This window comes from Mastigoproctus giganteus, chromosome 2 (assembly GCF_048544385.1).
Source record: "Mastigoproctus giganteus isolate SK-2022 chromosome 2, ASM4854438v1, whole genome shotgun sequence".
Classification (NCBI taxonomy): Eukaryota; Metazoa; Arthropoda; class Arachnida; order Uropygi; family Thelyphonidae; genus Mastigoproctus; species Mastigoproctus giganteus.
The window spans coordinates 77,168,605-77,181,552 of NC_143576.1; the positions used below are offsets into that span (position 1 = coordinate 77,168,605).

At 35.5% G+C, this 12,948-nt stretch overlaps 1 protein-coding gene across 2 annotated transcripts in view; it reads right to left on the minus strand.

Annotated features, from left to right (window-relative positions):
- The window catches only part of LOC150089353 (heterogeneous nuclear ribonucleoprotein K-like), a 256,189-nt gene extending 243,849 nt beyond the window's left edge, over positions 1-12,340 (minus strand). For both annotated transcript variants that reach the window (XM_090389144.1, XM_090389124.1), the window contains exon 1: positions 12,245-12,340. The gene's annotated coding sequence lies outside the window, so the exon portion shown is untranslated. The remainder of the gene's footprint in view (positions 1-12,244) is intronic.
- Positions 12,341-12,948: the final 608 nt, after the last annotated feature.

Genomic DNA, 12,948 nt, shown 5'->3' on the forward strand with positions numbered 1-12,948 from the left:
AAGCGCAGTTTAGGATTTCTACTATCAGGTCCCATTTTGAAGATGTAAGTAGAGAAATTTTTTTAAGACAAAGCTTGATGGTGAATTCTCTGCCAGTGATGGATGGCTATGGCACTGGCAGAAATGTCATGGCATTGGGGAAATAACAATTATGGTGAAGCAAAATCAGATGCTGTTAGTGCAAAACAATTTATTAGAGACTTAAAATTTATGTATGAAGGTTTCTGTGATGAGCAACTATATACAACTGTGATGAGTCTGCACAGTTTTACAAAATGTTACCAACAAAATCTTTTGATTTAAAATCATCTCCAAACAAAGCAGGATTGAAGTTAATTAAAGATCGTGTCAATCTATTGTTGTGCTTGAATAAAACAGGAACCATTAGCTGCCTCCTGTGGTAATCAGGAAAAGTAAGACTCCACGATGTTTTAATTACATCAACCGAAAACATCTCCCTGTAGAATACGTGAGCAGCTTAAAAGCATGGGGGACTGCAAATTTATTTTTGACCTGGTTCCACGAAACATTTGTACCATCAGTGCAATGGCATTTGAGAAAAATATGCACCGTATCAAAAGCATTACTATTTTTATATAACTGTCCAGCACACCCACCTGACAGTCTCATATCCAAAGATGGAAAGATTTGCACCATGTATTTACCAAAAAATACCACAGCATTAATTAATCCAGCCCCTTGATCAAGGAATCATTTATAATTAAGGTAAATTACAGATGCAAGCCACTTTTATCTTTGCTGTCCTCCGATCGTGATGTTCCTGAATTTTTAAAGGTGTTAAATTTAAAGGAAGTAGCATACAAAATTGGCACAATTCAAGATACAATTCAAAATTGAAGAAAAGTGGTTTTCTGAGAACAGCTGATGTAGAGAGAATCAAACTGTGACCGATAAAGAGCAAAACAGTAGACAAATTGCTATACACCGTGATAACAGGCAGTTAGAGATACCCTCAAGAAACAAAAACTCACAGAGAATACGATCGATCAGTGGGTTGATACTGACAAAGAAGAATTAGTGTCACTTATAAACTGACAAAAACATTGCTGAAAGCGTCACCAACGAGAAAAGGATAGATGGAAATGATGGGGAAATTGAAGAACTAGAGGAGCAGCCTGTCGAAGTTCTGACAGATCAGGAAGCAGTACAAGGCTTAAAGACTGTGATTGGGTGGTTAGAGGCACAGCAGAATGTTGAGCAAGTAAAGATTTTGCAATTAGTGTCTTTAAAAAAATATGATCTTGCAAAAATGATTCTCCCATAAAAAGCAACAAAAAATTAGTCTTTTTTTAAGGAAGTGATTAAATAAATTCCTTGAATTTTTTATAATTATCTACTGCTACATGTTTTTTGTGAAAATAAATTTTTGAAAAATTCATTTGTTCACACATTAGTATTAATGTGTAAAAAAATAAATTTTTGAAAAATTCATTTGTTCACACATTAGTATTAATGTGTAAACAAACCTTCTCAAGTGAATTTTTTTGATTTGCAGGTGGGATTAAAAAAAATTAATGCACAGTAAATATCGAAAATATGGTCGTGTTTCACTCGCATAATATATCTGAAGTCTGTCAGGATCAAGAATCAATGAATTAGAGAAAATCTGTAGGCATCAGTTATAGCATGGCTGTCTTATAGCGTGGGTCACAACACGCCCCTGAAATCCCATAGTATAACCAGTGAGTGATGTATCATTTATTTTATTGTCTCAAAGTAACAAGTTATTTTTTTCTGATATTAATCTGCAAAGTGCTAATAAATAAGTAGAAATAGTCTGTTAGTCCATGTTCTTATTAATCAGATTTAAAACACAATTTAACATTTCTTGATTCATTCTGATGTTTAAAAATTGCTCTTCATAACCTTCCAATTTATTACAAAATTGTATTGGGTGGAGGGGGGGGGGGGGTTATACACCAGTTCCTTATTTTGTTTTTGAAATTTTGAAAAAAAATTAAGGAAAAATTAATCAGTATGATAACAAAGAAATAAAATTTGGAACATATAAAATTAACTTTTCATTACTTCAGAATTTAGATTTATACTTACTGTTTCTTATTTAAAAATATTTCATTACATTTTATTATCATTGATTTTTTTGTAAATAAACGTTTTTTTTAATTAAAAGTTTCTTACTGTGTTGTTTGTACAACAAATTTCAGCCTAAATGGTGTATAAAATATACGCCACGCAGGCAAATTATATTTTAAAGCATGGCCTAATTGTTAACACTCACCAGTTTCATATTTCCCATCTTCTAATTAATGTTTTTCCATCAGTAGTTAACATTAAATGAAACTTAGTTATTTTGAAAACTACATTTTGTATTTATCTTATTAATTGAAATCATACACTGTCCTAAAAAAAAAAATCATTGTTTACGATCAATAATTAACCTGTTGATGGAAAAAGTGATTCATATCCACTCCCCCCCCAACCCACACCTCCAAGTCCCAGGTGAGAATTGTCCATAAAAACACATCAGAATTGGTTAGTGCTGGTTGTGGTTAAATACACACTCGTAGGTAGAGAGGAATAAGTAAAAGGGCTAACAGAACTCAAAGAATAGAAAGGTGATAATAATAAGTAATTAGAAGTACTTAATGCTGTGTGTCCTGTGATTTCAGCACCTTCTGGGGTCAGCCACCGAAATCAAAGGAAAAAATGGCAAGAAGTACAGCCTGTTTCTGACACGAAATATACGTACTCATAGAAATTTAGTATTGAAGCTAAGGGTTAAAATTTAAATAAGTCATATGGCTTATATATATTTCATTGTTGACCTGACAGATGCAAAATGCAAAGATTAGAAGTAGTAGGATACCTTACTGAGGTCGAGTAGGTATACAGCAAAACGTAAATCTGTTCTGAAATATATTACATAAGCTATATGACTTAAATTTAAATCTTAACCCTTAGCATCAAATATTGAATTTCCACGAGTACCACGTGCTGTGTATATTTCATGTCAGAAACAGAGGCTGTACTTCTTGCCGTTTTTTTCCTTTCATTTCGGTGGCTGGCCCCAGAAGAAGGCTCTGAAATCATAGGACACACAGCATTAAGTACTTCTAATTACTTATTATTATCATCTTTCTATTCTTTGTTCTCCGCAATTACAATTCCAGTTCCGTTAGCACTTTGACACTATCTACCTACCTTTATACTCTTCACTATGTATCCATTATGGTCATTGGGTTCTTTCTGCTTAAATTTAGCAGTGTGAGTGGCCCATAAACCATTAATTAATATTTTATACTGTTAAATTCTTATAAAAAATTGTGTGCGCATGCACGCAAAATAAAATTAGAATACAAATTAAATCAATCACCAGTAGCATGGCAAAAGAATAGAGTGAAAATAAATTAAACCATACATGGAATGAAGTAAAGGGTATTACAGAAGGAAACATTCCTAAAATAATTTATATTGAAATATCAAATAACAAAAATTTGAATATGCCAAATTTAGATGAAATTTAATGGCACCCTCTGACTGGTCCAAATTGTGTGAAATATCACTCAGAAACAAAAACCCAACTACAATACTGGACCAACTAAAATTATAAATAAAATGAGATAGACTGACCATTATGCCCCATCTCGATGGAGGACCACAAGGCCAATAATAATCAGGTAATCAAAGCATTTCGAACAATAGACAAATCAATGCATACACGAATTAATACACTGATTGATCTATGTATGCCAGGATTTGAATAATGGTAGTCCTTATGCAGTGAGAAATAATAAGAGAACAGAACCTAGTATTCAACAAGGTAGCACCATACCACTGACAAAATTACTGTTGAGCCAGAATAATATAACCAAATATATAACAGAAATTGGGCTACAGAAGCTATATATGTGTAACCTCTATATTTGTCACAAAAATTCACCCACCACATACATGGTCATCCTAGCCTCACGCAATCGCCCACGAAGTAGTCAGCTAGCTAGCCCCGTGCGATAGCCCAGCAGTCTGCCTTGTGTAATCATTCAGTACACATCACCTGTTATTTTCTCTTTGAAATTTTTTTTAATTTTGCAATTTTTTGCAGTTATCTTTGTAAAAAGAAGTTACCATGGCCCCAAAAAAGGAAAGCTGTGAGAACCACACTTGAGTTTAAAAATGAAATCATTGCAAAGCTTGAAAGTGGAACATGTGTTTTCAACTTAGTGTTAGAATTTAACATGCTGAGAACTATGGTAAGCAGCATAATTAAAAATAAAGAAGCAATTAAAGGGGATGATGTGGCAAAAGATGTAAAAATTCTTGCTGCTAAAAGATCACAAACGTATGGAGACATGGAAAATCCTTTATTAATATGGATTACTGAAAAAAAATTTTTTTTTTTTTTACTGAAAAGCAAATGACTGGTGATAGTATTTCAGAATCTATAATCTGTGAAAAACAAGGCAGTTATATGATGACCTTCAGCAAAAGAAACCAGGAACCAGTGGTGATTTCATGGCAAGTACGAGCTGGTTCTAAAAATTTAAAAGGCAAACGGGCATTCATAATGTAGTTAGGCATGGAGAGTCTTCAAGCTCGAATGCAGAAGATGCTAAAAAGTTTGTTGAAGATTTCAAATACTATGTAGATACTGAGGTGTGTAGATACTATGTAGATGTATCTACTATGTAGATACATCCCTCAAGTGTTTAATTATGATGACACGGGCCTATTCTAGAAAAAAATGCCTAGAAGAAACTACATCACAAAAGAGGAAAAAGCATTGCCTGGACACAAACCAATGAAAGACAGATTAACACTCTTGCTGTGTGGTAACACTAGTGGGGACTGCAAAATTAAGCCATTGCTCATTTATCATTCAGAAAATCCAAAAAGTAAAATAATATGCGATGTGGAGGGCTAACAGTAAGGCTTAGGTAACAAGACAGTTTTTCCTGGAGTGGATTCACAAAGTGTGAAAGCTTATCTAGAAAGTTATAATTTACTAATTGATTAAAATTAAAACGAAGAAGGCCTTTAACTATAAGTTAAAGGCCTTCTTCGTTTTGGACAATGCTCCTGCTCATCCTCCTGGCTTGGAAGACGATTTGGAAGGGGAATACAGCTTTATTTGCATTAAATATCTACCACCAAACAACTCCTCTAATCCAACCCATGGATCAGCAGGTCACTGCCTGCTTTAAAAAACTTTATACAAAAGCCATTTCAAAGGTGTTTTGAAGTGATATTGGAGACAAAACTTATGAGAGAATTTTGGAAAAATCACTTCAATATCCTCCATTGTTTGAGGATAATCGATAAGACATGGGGGGGAAGTGTCTTCCAGGACAATGAACTCGACCTGGAGGAAATTGTGGCCAATGTGTGTCAGAAAGTGACTTTAAAGGTTTTGGGTCAGAGCCTGTTGTTGATGAAATTGTCTCTGTGCAGGTCCATGGGATTGGAGGTTGATAGTGAGGATGTAGCAGACCATGGAAGCTGAAGCAGTGGAGGAAGGGTCAAGTAAAGACAGCATCCCAACTGCTGACATTAAGGAAATACTGTCCAATTGGGCCAAAAAGCAGAGTACAGTCGAGAAGTGGCACCCAAACATTGCCGTAGTTAATCAAAATATAAATTCATTCAATGATAATGTGATTGGTTACTTTCAGAAAATTTTAAAAAACAGACAACCTTGGACAAGTTCTTTGCTAAATCGAGTGGTAGTGAATCTTCGGGAAAGGGACAAAAAAAGTCATCGATCACAAGAATTGGAGTTACCTGATGTTTTAATGGAAGGTGACTCCCTTTCTAAACAATAATTCCTTTCCTCTTCTTATCATCGCTCCTCAGTAAATGTAAAGTTCTGGTTAAATTTTTATTTATGTTTCAGATTTGGGTCTGGGAATGGATCATTCCAATTTTAGTTAATTCCTGTGGAAAAAACTGATTCTATATTCGTCCAATTCAGTATTCATTCTTCCCTCAAAAATGGATTAATGACGAATATAAAGGTTCCACTGTGTGTGTGTGTGTGTGTGTGTGTGTGTGTGTGTGTGTGTGTGTGTGTGTGTGTGTGTGTATTTAGCTTCTGAAGACTTTTTATCCCTTTAGTAAATTTAAAATCATTCACCTGCAATAAATATTAACCCCTTCCACTTTTTATTTCAGTGCACATTCCAACAAATATTTTATCGAAATGTCCTATGTTATCCACTCTGCCTCTTTAACCCATAATAGTTTATGTCCTGATAAGTTTAACTGAAAATTACTAGAGAGCTCACTGAATTTGAGGAAAGGTTAATCAGCAATTTGGGGGTCTAAGGTACCAGTTTACTTGAGTTATTTGGTTTTTAGGAGCATTAGCAACGAAGGCCATACTGCTCCGGGTATATGCGGTGGTCATTACCTGACCTTTCCGCATCCTCCGTATTTGGTGGTCACTGGCTCGAACCCTGGTCTAATCAAGAAACGTGTACTACGCACTGCTGCTCCTGCCCACCTGGCTACGGAGGCGCTTACTTGAGAGAGCTAAAGGGATTAACATTCTGCAATTCAGTGGCTGCTGTAAAACTTACCTCCAGTAAATGAGCAATTCTCATTGTTAATGCACATGGAATCATCTAATAATGTAAGATCACAAAAGTGGGGGTTTGGGCCCCCAAAAATTAAAAAAATAAACATTTTTTTAGACATTTTGTGCATTAACAAAGAGAAATTTCATTGTTAATGCACTTGAAATCTTCTAGTAATGTATGGGCAAAAAGTATCAGTCATTATCCGGTGTTAATTTTGTTCTACTTGTTTTAAAAAAATTGCATTTATATTCACCTATTTTCTGCTCCATTTTGGAGTTTCTTTTTCTTCATTTCAGCACTGACCTTCTGATATCACATGATATTCACCTATAACATGCAGGCAAGTGGGAGGTGCCTTCACCTGGCAATCACCACAACCTTCCTCACTTTCTTATTGAAGTATGGAGGTGCACCATGAACTTGAGGTTTTATCGACATTTTAACCACAATCGGTTAAGCCTGCTGTCTCTTTCCACTCCGACTTCCCCTCAGTCACCTGTCTGACTTTATTCAACAAAGTGAAACAAGTTCTGGATGATGCTAACCTGCCGCTGAACAACATTCTCAGTCAGTCGTATGACAATGCAGCTGTTATCAAACGTGAGGGCAAAGGGCAGTGAGCACTCTTAAAAAATATTAATTTCATTGGGAAAAAGCTGCCTCCACAGTGCCTGAAGCTGTTGACTACTTTGGTATTTAGCAACAGTTGTGTTCTTTTCAGGTTCATCTTGTAGATGGAGTATTTTAAACGCACAAACCAACTTGGATTTTTTTTTTTTAAAGAGTCCAAGTGTAATGAGAAGGTCTGCCCGTTATAAAGCTGTTCAAGCTTTGCAACTTGGGTACATTTTAAGAACTCTAAAATATTTTCAAAGACTCAGAAGAGAAACCTAAAAACCAACGAGAGATGCAAAAAGTTAATAAAGCTCGAATATGCCATTTTAACTACAATTTGGAAAGATGTTTTGAAATGTTTCAATAAAACAAGCGAGAAATTACGGACTCCTGATTTGGATGTATATGAAAGGTACATTTATATACATCCAAATCAGAAATGTATATCAAAATTGAGTCTTCTAGATGAACAGAAAACTAACTACACTATCATTATGCGGGACTTCAATGCTAGGGTTGGAAAGAGACAAAACGACGCAGAAAGTGAACTATAGGAAATTTTGGAATTCGTGAAAGAAAAGAAATAGGTGAAGGAATTTACAGAATCTCGAGGATTGTCAGTAATGAACACCTTTTTTCAAGAAAAGGGTGAACAGAAAATGGACATGGAAGAGCCCAAATGGATTAACAACTAATGAAATCGACTTCATCCTCACTAACAGAAGATATATCATGAATGATGTTACCATCCTGAACAAGGTAAATGTTTGAATTGATCACAAAATGGAAAGATGCACACTTGATATAGATGTAAGAAAAAAAAGGAAAAAACTGACTCGAGTAAATAATACAAAGGTCTGAGATAACAGAAGAGGGAAAAAAGCATGTACTAGAACTTAACAAGTTTGAGCTTCTGCAGACGGATCAGGACCAAGATATCGACGAGGAATATTACAACTTTCTGAAAGTGATAAAGCTCAAGAAACCTATAGGTAAAAAGAGATCCAAAGAAAAAAAAATAAAAGTAGAACAAGCATTAAAGGAACACAAAGGATTTAAGTCAGCAGCCATGAGCAGTAACACAGAAAGACAAATGATACAGAAACAGCATTAAAGGAACACAAAGGATTTAAGTCAGCAGCCATGATCAAGTTGTTGTTGTTTGTTTGTTAGGAGCATTAGCAACTAAGGCCATATTGCTCCGGGATATGCGGTGGTCATTCACTGACCTTTCCGCATCCTCCGTATTTGGTGGTGACGGGCTCGAACCCCGGTCTAATCAAGAAGCGTGTGCTACGCACTGCTGCTCCTTCCCACCTGGCTACGGAGGCGCCAGCAGCCATGAGCAGTAACACAGAAAGACAAATGCTACAGAAACTGAAGAACAGCAATGGTGTACTTATAAATAGCAGAGAAGGCATAATTCAAACAACAGAAGACCATAGAGAATTATACAAGGAGCGAGGGAATGATGCCAGCAGTGGGGAAGATGGATCGTAAATTAGTAACACATACAACATGTGATATCCTTCCTGATTAGGTAGAACATGCATCGAAGAAAATGAAGAATCAGAAAGCCCCAAGGGGAGATGAACTTACTGTAGAGTTTTTAAAATTGGGAGGAAGAGACATGACACAAAAACTGGCAAGACTTCACAAAATGCATTAGAAAAGGTGTGATGCCTAAGGAGTGGAATAAATCAGAAATTGAAAATTATAGACCAATTACCTTGTTATCCCACATCTACAAGTTGTTCACAAGGGTCATTACTAACAGATTAGAAAGAATACTTGATGAGAATCAAATGAAAGAACAAGCTGGCTTTAGGACAGGTTTCTCAACTATGGATCACCTTCATGTAATATTAAAGCTAATGGAGAAAGCAAATGAATATAAAACACCAGTATGTCTGGCATTTGTGGATGAAAAGGCATTTGACTCCATACAGCATAAGGCAATGTTTCAGGCACTGGAAAGACGAGGCATAGATATACCATATATTATGATTTTGAAGAAAATATATGAGAATGCTACCTCATTTATTAGACTAGACAAAGACAGTAGTAAATTTAAAATTGAGAAAGCAGTTCGACAAGGAGACAATATCTCCGAAGTTGTTTACTGCTGCCCTTGAGGAAGCTTTCAGAAGATTAGACTGGTCACAGAAAGGAGTCAATGTGAATGGAGAGTACCTAAACCATTTACGATTTGCAGATGGCATTGTGGTCATAAGCCATGATCCAAAAGAATTAAGAGGAAAATCTTAATCAGTTATACAAAGTTAAAAAGAATTTTGGACTAAAGATGAATAGGGCTAAAACAAAAGTAATGACGAACAAGTATGCCACAGAAAGGGATATAATGATTGAAGGAGCAGTAGTAGTAGTAGTGGCACCTGATGCAAGAAAGCAAGTGTAGGAGCTTATGCAGCATCAGCCAAAAAAAAAAAAAAATCACACCATACCCTCCAATTGCCTGTCCAGTTCCTCCTTAAATTTATTTAACCTATCAACTTCCACAACGACAGATGGAAGTTTGTTCCAGCAATTAACCACCCGCTGGCTAAAGGCAAATTTCCGCACATCTATTCTACATCTATCCTTTCTTAATTTGAACTTATGTCCCCGTAGGTTCGTATTCTGAACAAGTGGGAGGATCCCATCAGAATTCAGTGTGCTCAACCCATTCAAGGCCTTATAGACCTCAATCAGATCACCACGCAGGTGCCTAGTCTCCAGCCACTGCAATTTGCCAGTAATTGAAAAGGTGGAGTCATATACTTATCTGGGACAAGTCATGAGCTATAACAATGATAAATGGCTGGAAGTCAAGTGAAGAATAAATTTTGGATGGACAGCATTCAGCAAATATAGTCACATACTGAGGAGCAATATCCCAATTTGTCTGAAATGTAAAATAATGAACCAGTTTATACTCCCCACCATGACTTATGGAAGTGAAACTTGGGCACTCATCAAAAGAATGGAAGAGATGCTGAGAACTACACAGCAAAGAATGGAACGAATTATATTGGGAAGACTTAGATAAGAAGAGAAACACGTGGATTAGGCAGCAAACTCAAGTAAAGGACATTCTTATCAAAACTAAAGCACTAAAATGGTCGTGGGCAGGACAACTCGAAGACATGATGACAGGTGGACTAAGAAAATAACAGAATGGTACCCAAGAGGAGCTAGAAGAAAACCTGGAAGATAACAACAGAGATGAACAGATGAAATTTGTGAGTTTGTGGGTAGTAAATGGATGGCCATTGCACAAAACAGAAGGAACTGGAAAGTTGCTGGAGAGGCAATCATCCTGCAGTGGATTGAAAATTGCTGACGATGAAGGGTACCTTTCGTCACCTTTAAATTTATTTATTAAAGAACAGAGAAATTTCTGATAATTTAATGGAATATGAAACAAAAGCAATAAAGATAAGCAATGAAATCAATAGAAATTCTGATATTGAGAATCGAATAGTAACAAAAAAATTCAGATCATACCAAAAGCAGTAATTCATTAAGAGGAACAGATAAGTTTTGAATAGAAGTAATGAATAAAGTCTTGGATTGTTTGATAATCCAATTAATGAAGAGGAGTGAATCATATGAACACACTGGACAAAGATTTAAATTTCTTAATGATTTGACACGAAATACTGACATTGGCGAAGATAAAAAAAGTTAATACTTTTTAATCACTTTTAATCACTACGAGGACATTGACGACAAACTGGTTAATGAGTGTCGTCAACTCTGTATTTAACATTACATTGTCACTGAACAAGAAAACTTGAAATGCCCTGAAACCTTAACTCACACATGAAAGATATACCTCTCGTGTTTGGGGTTCACATTAAAAAAAAAAATAACTTGATAGACCACCTCAAATTTGACAATCCTAAATATTCACGTGACATTACCAATAACAAGTTGAAGCTGAAAGAAACTTTTCTAAACTACCAATAATAAAAAACAAATTTTGATCAACCATGCTGGGGGAAAGACTGAATTTTTTTTTCTTTCTACAGAAAATATTACAAAATCGTTGTCATATGAAGACGCGATCAAAGGGTATGCAGCCAAAAAAAAAAAAAAAGTAGTAAAAACAGTAGTATTAAAGGCGTTATGTCAAGCAGTTAATAAATATATAATTCATAAACTAACTTCGTTCATAATTTTGTATTCTTTTTCTTAAAGAGGGCCCAAAAATTGCATTGGCTTCGGGTCTCTCAAAACCTGGATCCGAACCCGATCGTTAGTTTGTTGAATGCATTAAGTTCATTCCGTGCTGGTGTCGCAAATAAGCGATACTTTCTTTTGTGAAGGAAATATACACATGATTTATAAAAATCACTAAAGAACGATATCGAATCAAAATCCAGAAAACAAGTTACACTGACGTCAAACAGAATGGACCTTCGCAAATATAGACGGCAACGAATGTGTTAAACAAGAAGCATAACTCCCCCGCTTCGTCTTTCTCCGTACATATTATAAGTATATTGGTCGACAAAACAAATTTTAGTTAAAAGGAGGTCCTCACGTTATTAAATTTTAAGAACCACAAGTTGCGCAGGGCTACGATTCATAAAAAGGCAACAAAAGCAAAATGTAGGCTTCCGTATCTAAGTGGTTATATAAATATACATAAGACATTAAAAATACCTTCTATATCTGTCTACGGATTTTAAAATATACTTCGAAATGAAATACAATTTGAAAGCACAAAAAAACATTTAATTTAAGCTAGAAGCTCGTCAGACCCTACGCTGAACAGAAGTTACATAAAGTGTAGTTAAAAGTAACTTCTTAATAAATATTAGTGCAAAATGCTGTATAACGCCGAAGTAAGAATCTTTGATAATAACAGTACTGTAACTTCTATGGCGTTTCTACCCGACCACGAATCCACGATGACTCTCAGAATTATTTTACAATGGCGGCATGGCTACAAGAACAAAAAATTCATTACTTAACACTTAAAATAACTTAACAATCTAAAGTTCAACAAAAATAAATTATATTTCACTACATTACATTACAAACACATACAATTAAAATTTTACCTCTTAGCTTTCCTATCTGAATACTTAAAAACGAGCGCTTTCGAACACAAAACACAATAGCCACACAAAAAAAAAAACGATGATAGCCACCTCTCACTTCAGTGCCCTCTATCACACAATTGCAAAATAACAGGTGGTGAATTTCCACTAAACAGAATTGAAAATAATATAACCTCCCGAGGATAGTTTTGAGTTGTTGCAAAGAGTTCCTAGGAATTTTTCCTGCAAATTATTGAGGGTAAGATCCAACATGAAATATATACGATTTAAGATAAATACAGTTTTGTGCAATTATGTGATTACGTGACCAAGTACTGACATTGTCAAGCTGCCAAGAATGCAATACAGAGGCCTAAGAGCAAGCACGAGGCAAAGCTGAAGAGTTAGTCCCCAAGAATATTTTGATTTATATTATCGAATTGTACTACCATTTTTTAACGCCTGCAAAAGCTACCAATGTGGAATGCACCAGTTCACCAAATAAAATTTCAGGGTTCACCAGTGGCAGAGAATCAAGAAGTCAGGCAATCTGATAAACAGATGAAAGTATGGATTTATCACGTGCAGTGGCTCCGAAATACAACATCCTGCAACTTCTCAGAACAACTGAATTACCTGAGGATACGGGCCTCTAGCGATCTTACTTTACGGTCATTAAAAACAAGGCGCGAAATGGACCAGGGTGCATGAAAACACCATTTTGG